The sequence below is a fragment of the Chiloscyllium plagiosum genome, chromosome 18 (assembly GCF_004010195.1).
Source record: "Chiloscyllium plagiosum isolate BGI_BamShark_2017 chromosome 18, ASM401019v2, whole genome shotgun sequence".
Taxonomy (NCBI): domain Eukaryota; kingdom Metazoa; phylum Chordata; class Chondrichthyes; order Orectolobiformes; family Hemiscylliidae; genus Chiloscyllium; species Chiloscyllium plagiosum.
Genome location: NC_057727.1, coordinates 45,780,090 through 45,789,068, shown reverse-complemented (window position 1 = coordinate 45,789,068; position 8,979 = coordinate 45,780,090). Strand labels below are relative to the sequence as shown.

General features: G+C 35.0%; 1 protein-coding gene across 5 annotated transcripts in view; it reads left to right on the top strand.

The window, feature by feature from the left end:
* The first annotated feature begins 5,370 nt into the window (after positions 1-5,370).
* The window catches only part of foxp1b (forkhead box P1b), a 422,867-nt gene continuing 419,258 nt past the window's right edge, over positions 5,371-8,979 (top strand). For 4 of the 5 annotated variants that reach the window (XM_043708338.1, XM_043708343.1, XM_043708337.1 and 1 more), the window contains exon 1: positions 5,371-5,514. The gene's annotated coding sequence lies outside the window, so the exon portion shown is untranslated. The remainder of the gene's footprint in view (positions 5,515-8,979) is intronic. The other variant, XM_043708342.1, reaches the window with a different exon arrangement.

Sequence of the window (8,979 nt, the reverse complement as noted above, 5' to 3'; positions counted from 1 at the left end):
TTAGGCTGTATTGGTTCAGCCACCAGCTTCAACATTGACAGATTCAAGTTCAAGATAGTTGTGTTAATGCTATTCAAAGATCAGGTCCACAAGAGATATGAGAGTGTATGGAGAGACAACAAAACATAAGCATGTTGTAGGACAATTAATCTGCTCAGAGGACTCAGTCTTGACCTTGAAGTAAAGCCTGCCATATTCCTTTGATTATATGATTGTTTTGGTAAGAATATATACAGATTATTTCAACAGTATCTACAAGGTGTTGTGTTATGTGTTATGCTGACAAATTTGACACTTTGGCAGTGCTATGCTTCCAGCTACCAAATCAAAATTAATATTATACCAATGGTTTGTCCTGTGCAATATTTGTGCCACTTTTAATATTTTTCACTGTGATGGACGTTCAATGAATAAGTATGTTATATTTAATAATGTGGGTAAAATATTTCTTGTCTATATATTTCAATAATTTAATATTTCATACATAAAATATTTCTGTTACGCTCCTGAAGCCACTGATTCACAGTCGACACCTGGCTTTTGGTATTTCTTATGAACAGATGTAATGAATTGTGGGCTATTTGGCTGCAGAGAGCATCAAACTTGAGCCCAATTTTATTGTTAAACAAACATCTACATGTATGTAATTTAGGGAAAGAGGTTGGCTGAAGGTTTGACTTGAACCCTGGCAGAGTTTTTTTCCTCTCCTTCCTCATCCAAAGCCATTAGGACATTGTATCACCAAACATACTCCTTGTTCTGGATGAGTGCAGCTGTTGCAGCAATCTGGAGATTGAACCAGGGACCTTCCCAGTCTGTGTGACTAAGGATAATACTGGCAGTGCAATTATTAACAGCTGGTGATGAAGGTTTCCAGAAAGTACCTGTTGGGTTTATCACTATCTGAGTAAAACACATGCATTGGAACTACTGACATATGCAACCCTTCCAAAACGAATGTAAAAATTACTATTGTCTTTATAATAGCAAAGTCAATACTTAGTTACGTATTGCTTCTCCATGGATGATTGTGATTTTAGGGTATCTAATGCATCTTAGATTTGAAATAAACTGATCTTTTTTATCCAAGCTATATATTTCACATACTGATAGATAATCATATGCATTGTATTTTTTAAAATATTCAAATTGAAAATATTTTTGGAAATGAAATCATTCTTTTCAGTCTTTATTGGTTGCCTCCTTGTATGAGTTTCTCTACTTTTCCACTGTATAAAAAACATTACTTGCATTCAAAGTAGAAAACAGTCTGTGGTGATTACTCAGTATAAAAATCTATTGGAAGGAGATGGCACAGTGGTGAAGTACTAATTCACAATACTGAAAGCCTGATGATGTTCCTGGAAACACCAAATAATTTATATTCCAAAACATGATTATCAGTATGTAATAATATCAGGCACCGCATGTTTTATAGATCAGTTATCAGGTTCCATTTATTCATGTGATCGGAGAAAAAAGTCCAGTTTATTTCAAATCTAAGATGTATTGAATACCCTAATATCACAATCATCCATGTAGAAACAACACATAACTAATCATTGACTGTGCTATTTTGAAGACAATAGTAATTTTTACATTCGTTGTGGAAGGGTTGGTCTTTGCAGCACTCCAACTTCCATTTTAGGACTGAAGTGTGCGGTTTATTTCCATGCTGTGGCAGTATTGTGATTTCTTCAGAAAAAAGGAATGTTTCATCCCCACCATTGCCAAGTGAGGAACTTTGGCTGCCCCTATCATTTATAGTTATTATGATGCCAAACTGAAAGAGACTGAAAGCAGGAGGTATCAGTGAATTGACATACAAAAGGACCTTGACAGATTGATAGACAAGCGGTCGATATTATATATACGCAGAGAAATGTAAAACTGAGTGTGGAACAGCGGTATTATATTACAAGCCTGAGAACAGGAGAAGGATTTGGGGGTCCAAACAGATTTCTGAAGTCAACAGTACATGGCACATATTGGTAATGAAAAGAAAGGAATTAAAATCCTGGGGACTGTATCGTCAGTGGAAAATTGTACGACTGTGAAGAATGATTCTGTGTTTGTAGAGAATGCAGATTTGACCTCAGCTGAAATAACGGTGGATGGCTCTGACCATTTCATTTTGAGAGAGGCATTCTGACATTGAAGAAGGTGCAGTGAAGGGTAACTCAATTGATAATTGGAATTAGGTATCTGACTCACAAAGGAAAGCTGAACATACTGAAGCAAAGATGACGTGGGCTAATTTTATTGAAGTGTTCAAGAATCCTAATGGCTATAGACAGGATAATTGTTAATATACTTAATGTCAATTTCACATTAAAAGGTTGAGACAGTTTTGTTTAACTACTTTATTCAACATATGGAATGGATTGCAGAGGGAAGCATTGGGAGGTGATGGTATGATGGCATCATCAAATTCAAGAATGTTGGGTAAGTACCTGGAGAAAATAATTGATAGAGCATATTAGAGGCAATGTGGATTCTGATACTGTCACTTCACAGTCACTGGAATTAGCCATTTGGACTGTAGTAGTTTTTATGATCCACTATGTTCCATTGTCTTTGTGAACTTGCAATAATCAAGATTATTTAAAAGTAAACGTGGAACTTGAATATGTGCACTGCAGATTTTGATTTATCTCCCTGAATATTAGCACAAGTTTAATATTTTATTTGCTGTTCACGTTGCGGATCATAACGCTGCCTTGATTTCAACATTGTTGAGAGTTTGGTGTTGCAAGCAATGCTCATGTAAGCAAAAGGGGATTTTTTTTGGCAATTATGTTAATCTGTGCATAAGCAAATAAGTATTAATGATTTACTGACTAGAATATTGAAAATATGCATATAGTTAAATAAGATATTATTTAAGTAATTTTACATCTTACAAAAACTCTTACCACATACAAAGCAATTACAGTTAGCCCTGTCTGGCCTAATTTGAGTTAGAGCACTGTATGCACAGTAAATATTTTTACTTTCAACATTATTCTCCCAGTCACTCAGCTGTCTTGGCATCTAGACATGAGCTCTGTTCACCAGTCCCATTTTAGAACTTTTTAGATTAACTTTAGTTCTAAAGAAAGAAACACTCTTTGCCGAGCAGTCTGCATACGATTATGATTCCTAGTCACTAAGCACCTTTGTTTGTCACGAAAGGTGAGTACGGTTTCCTTGTAAACTGCTTGAGAAGTTAGAACAAATTCTTGATCAGGATAGTCACCTTTTCTTTTCACTTGCAACAAAAGTGTTACTTCTCCAGTGTCAGTTTAATAAATTGTTCATCCATGCAACACTGGATTCATTTGCATTATTTTGTGCTTTCTAGGCCTTGTTGAAAACAAGTGACCATTTTCTATTGATGCATAAGCTCCCATTTTCACCAAAACTACAGTGTGAATAGAATAATTTTGAGTCTTTGACCCACTTTACTCCGTGCTTAATTTTATATGCCATTGTTTCAATGGGAGATGAAACTCAAATGGAATACAACGTGACTGTATGACCTGATCTAGCCTGGTTAGGTCAAAATCAAGACAACAGTTTAGGCTGGTTTGCTATTTTCAAAATACAGTTTGATTTGATTAAAAATCTGCCGTTTTTAACCAGTGTGAAACTTACCGTGAATGGGCATCAGTTTGCAATGACCACATGAACAAATGGATTTAAATTAAGCTGGTTTAAGAGGTCTAATTGAAATTCTGGTGTTATTTTTGCATGCTGGCTGGCATGCATGTCAGGCAGTAATGTGAAACTACTCATCTTTATTCTAATTAGGAACAAAAAATTAGTATAACTCAGAAGTCACACTCCGTTTCCATCAGTGTGATTTTTTTAAACTGAAGAAGCCCTTGCATAAATTAAATGTGATCTAAAGCCATTTAGGAATTTTTAAGCTTGGATCTGCTTCATGGAAATTTTAGTTAATTAGAGATTTTGCATGGTATCTTTAACTGTTGTTCACAAGTAAACATAAAGTGTATAGGGCAATTTGGCTGGTTGCAAACAGAAATGGATAAGCTATCAGTAGCATCTTATCAAAAATTTTCAAAACCAAATGTTCTGGTAGGAATATACCACTGGTGGAAAGTTAGCTTTCAGTAAATGGTGTTACAGTTGAATTCCACTCACATAAATTAGGTTGGCTGTTCTGTGGTTTGTTGTGTCTGGTTTGGTTCCTACTTTGAAAGTTGCCATTACATTTGGTCATTTGAGGCTTGTTTTCATAGTCTGGCCCTACCAGCAGGATCCCCATGCACAGCAGGGGAACAGACAAAGCAAATTTAAAGTCATGAATAGTTGAACTGTTGTTAATAACAAACAATGGTAAAATATGTACATTATATGCAGCTGGTGCTACCTTATCTTCACAGTTGTTTAAATGTGCAGCAAATCACTATGAAAAAATTGCCATGTTTTCCTAGACATGTAGTCTTGATATTCTCACTTTCATCTACCATCCAGCAAAGCTGCTGTCCCCACTTCTGCTCTAAAGGGGTGATTTTGATAAGTAGAATAAACAAGATAAATAGCTGCTGTTTGAGGGACAAAGAACTGTGGATAAGAAGACAGAATGTAGTGAATACAGTCTGTAAATTTAGCAGCATTCAGAAATGAAAGAAACATAGTGGTAACACTTTAAAAATCCATCAGAGAGTTACAGATAATAATAGAATAATAATAAAATAGAAGTGCCAGCACTAAAATCATCAGGCTGCCTGGCTGTTTCATTTATAACATTTACACCATCATTTTGAACACTGTTTAAGTTTTGTAAGAGAAACTCGTAGAATATACCTGCTTACACATTAACCAGCTTTATTGTCAGTTAGAGGAGACAGATAAATAGTTCATGTTTACCACATTCAGACAAGAGAATACACAAAGGATTAATTTTCAGTGAGCTACATCATCAGGGAGGTAAAATCATCCAGCAGAATGATGTGCAATTCCAGATTACAGACAGTTGCTCTAGTTATTTATAGTATGGTCGACATGAGAGATCTGAATAAAATGCCTTTTCTCTTGCATTGTCACTCATCTGTCTGGAATAGATGTCCAAACCTAAAGTTTAAATTCATGTATAAATGATGAGTAGAATGACATTTTGGAAATGAAAGAAATAATAGTAGTTTTTGGCACCCACATATCTTGTTTATTTGCATTTTACGTTTTAGTTTTATGTCAGAGAGAAAAAATGTTTCATATGTTCCAAGAAAATGGTAAATTTTTATTTGTTCTGATCTGTTTCAGGTACTTTCCCCACATCAGACTTTTTGTTTTTTGTGAGTTACATTTATCGGGAGGAAATTGTGGTTTTTCAAGATATTTCCCACTTAAGTCTTATCGATAACTTGTGATTTTATTTTATTTCAGTGTCCTCATTGAGCACTTCCACCTTAAGAGTCACTTACAATGGTGACATTATCATCAGGAGGATTGGATCCGAAATTTTGAATGTATGGAATTGAAATTTGTCATCTGTAGAGGGGCAAAAAGGTAAACTATTATAACATGTGCATATGTGTGTAGAAAATGGAAAAGGGGAAAGGTGGATGAGGTTGAAAATGCTTTGATTTCCTAGAAGTAAAAATAATCTATAAATTGCTATTAAAATGTTTAGGTTTCTCATAATTACAGTTAAGTGATTGTGCAAGCCCATGGTTTCCATTTAATAACTCTTAATGCTGCAAATTTGCTATTCTATGTTGGACAATTGTTACCCCTAACCAGGTATGAACACTTTCAAAGATTTAGCTGAGTTCGAAAGCATTTGAATGTCTAGCTTGGCTGGATGAACCAAGTAGAGATGTGAAAGTTCTCCATGCTTGTGTATAGAACTTATATTAGACAACTAATCAAGGCTGTGGAGATTTATGTGGAATTTTAAGTAAATGAGAGAGAGTCATCACCTACATGGGGAAAGATGGGAGTGCTTCAGTATTCATGTACTGCAATCAAGAAAATACTAGCTAAGAACCCGGCTTTTGAATGCTATCCAGTAACTCCTGCAGGTACAGTTGCCTAGGTAACAAGTGAGTACAGGTTTATATTGAAATGAAAAGCAAAAAGTACTGCAAATACTTAGCAGGTCAGACAGCATCTGTGGAGAGAGAACAGTTAAAGTTTCAGATTGGTGATCAGAGCTGCCCGACCTGCTGAGTATTTCCAATGCTGTCTCTTCTTTTCCAGCTTTTGGAGAGTTTTTTTTAGGATCAGGATGGCTATACTATCATGAAAAGTCAAATAATGTTCCAGCTCTCACAATTGAAAATCACTTGGGATGAAATACTTGAGGGGTTCATGTCGATGTAGGAATTATGGTCTTGAGGGAGGTAAAAGGACAAGAGAGTCAAACAAATAAAAAATAAAATAAAACAAATAAAAAATTCCATTTGCAACTTCAGAGGCTTGTCATTTTGGAAATCCTTGCATTATTCCAGCCAAATCAGAAGCATCTAATCCTAAAATATTGCTTCAGACTCGAAGAGTATAAAGGACTCCCAATATTTCTGTTGTTTATGTCCCATGCTGACTTGATGTGACAGCCTTAGTAATAGCGACCACAGCCACACTCTCGGACGCTTGGGACTTCACCACACGATAAATACCTTACCATGACCAAGGAGAAAGAAGGCACAAAGCAGCACTTCTTTGAGGTGATATATTTGAATGATATTTCTGTCAGGTAACTTAAAGTTTTCTATCTACATAGCTTTTCAGAAAACAACGCTTGACATGTTTCCCAAAACCTCCTTAAGCTTCTTAAGTTGTCTCTTTGGTCTGAGCATATTGAAAGTTTCCTGAACTTCCAGTATTTTCTTCACTTAGTAAGCGTATTCCTTCAAATTTCTTCTCAAGAGCCAGTTTGTGCTCCACAAGCATTTACATAATTAGTTGATTATTTTAAATGTTAATTGTTTTAAATAGAGAGGTTTGTTTCTACCAGCAGAATTTTAATTTATAATTGTTCTATCCACAGCATGTGTCATCATACTAAAGAATGGCTGTATTTTCAGGTGTTTTAAATTATTTTTCGAGTGTATTTAAATATTTTTGGCACAATGTAATTGTAAGTCAAAACATTAGTAGCAATCCATACCATTAATATATTAAATAATTTAAAAATGAACAACATTAAAATAACAAACCTATTTAAAACCTAATTTAAAATTATTGAGAAATTATGCTGTAAATATTTATGGTTGAGTTGGTACACTGATTACGAATTAGGTTTAAAAACTTCAAACACTAGACACGTATTGAGAGTGTTATCAAAACAAACCAATTCTTATAAGTGTTTCCCCTTCCCCACCTTTCCTGACCATTTCTTTCTTGAAACAAGCAGGTCTTCTAAAAAGAATATAATGCCACTTGAGCATGGAACATAATGTTGAATTCATTATGCACATCCTTTGAGATAACTTTTCACAGTTCTAATTGCTCTGCAAAAAAAAACTCTTCTGGTGAGAGAAAAGAAATCTTCAGGAGGCTTATTTCCTCATTGACAGTCTGTTGGCCAATTTGAAATATGGCTGCTGCTTGCTGAGGAAATATTTGCATTATCTTTTCTTCATTAAGGTATTGTAGTAGGTAAATTTGTTACTCATTTGGTGGATAACTTCCTTATCTCTGCAAAATCTATTGTTCAATGGTTCTAGATCGGCTTCGAATGTTGACAAATAAGGCAAAACAACAAACTGGGTCTGGCAGCATCTGTGGAGAGAGAAACAGATATTATTGTGAGCCCAGCATGACTGTGCTTAAGGAGCTCCCAGACTTACTGAGTTTCAACAGCATTTTATACGTTAGTTTTGGGTTTCCAGTGTCCACAGTATTTTGCTTTTAACAAACTGTGAGAGTAGGATTGATAATGAAAACAATAATTGAAAAGAATGTGAACCTTCAGCATTCTGAATCAACTCTCATCCTTCTCCTCTCCTTATATATATGCTGGATAATATTTCTATTGATTATTGAAGCTCCTTCCTAGTCATTTATTTGTCTTATTTTTCTCAGTTCCTGTGCATTTACAGTTACAGAACTTAGAGCATTAATATTTAGGTAGGAATAGACAGGAAGTGAGTTTTATCATTTTATGGTAAATGTTTTTTTCCAATTCAGCAGGTCTAGAGTCTTTTTTTTATTCACTTCTTCATGTTAATTACTATTAATTTCTGTGCCTCAAGAACTAATCAAAATGTCATAATAGTGGCCGAGTAGCAGATGTAAATCAGTTACCTCCCATAGGTGATCATGTTGACGGGGTGTCACATTTGTCTGTTGATTGAATTGGCCTGTCACTTGTGAGTTGCTTGAGTGTATTCTTAGGCTGGCTGCTTCAAGAAGTGACAGATATCGCATACCCCATTATTGGTGCAGCTTTATGAAGTGAATAGGTAGCAATAATCCATGGTGTAAACAGCCCTTTGGTCTTGATGGAAACCTACATTATTTTTGAGAATGCAAACAAGGAATAAAGATACAAGTTTTATTTAATTTTAGATCATTTTGCTGCAAGTTTGTATTGCCTAGGATTGAACAAACTAATTTTTTTTAATATCGAAATAACTTTACACTTTGTCCTGTTCCTTTGCACTTTTTGAAGGTTCTGAGCTGTCACTGATTTTTATATTCAAACATATCAAAGCTGTGCAGGTTATTAGGTTTGTGCTCAGACTAAACTCCCCTCATATGTGTATACTTTAAACAAAATAAAGAACTGCAGATGCTGGAAATTTGAAATAAAAACAGAAATTGCTGGAAAAACCCAGCAGGTCTAGCAGAATCTGTGAGGAGAAAGCAGAGTTAATGTTCTGAATAAGGGTCACTGGAGTTGAAACATGAACTCTGCTTTCACAGATGATGCCAGACTTGCTAAGTTTCTCCAATAATTTCTGTTTTGGTTGAATATTTGATTTGTTAATTCTGCAGTAATCAGGCTCTTTGATTTTTAACCATATA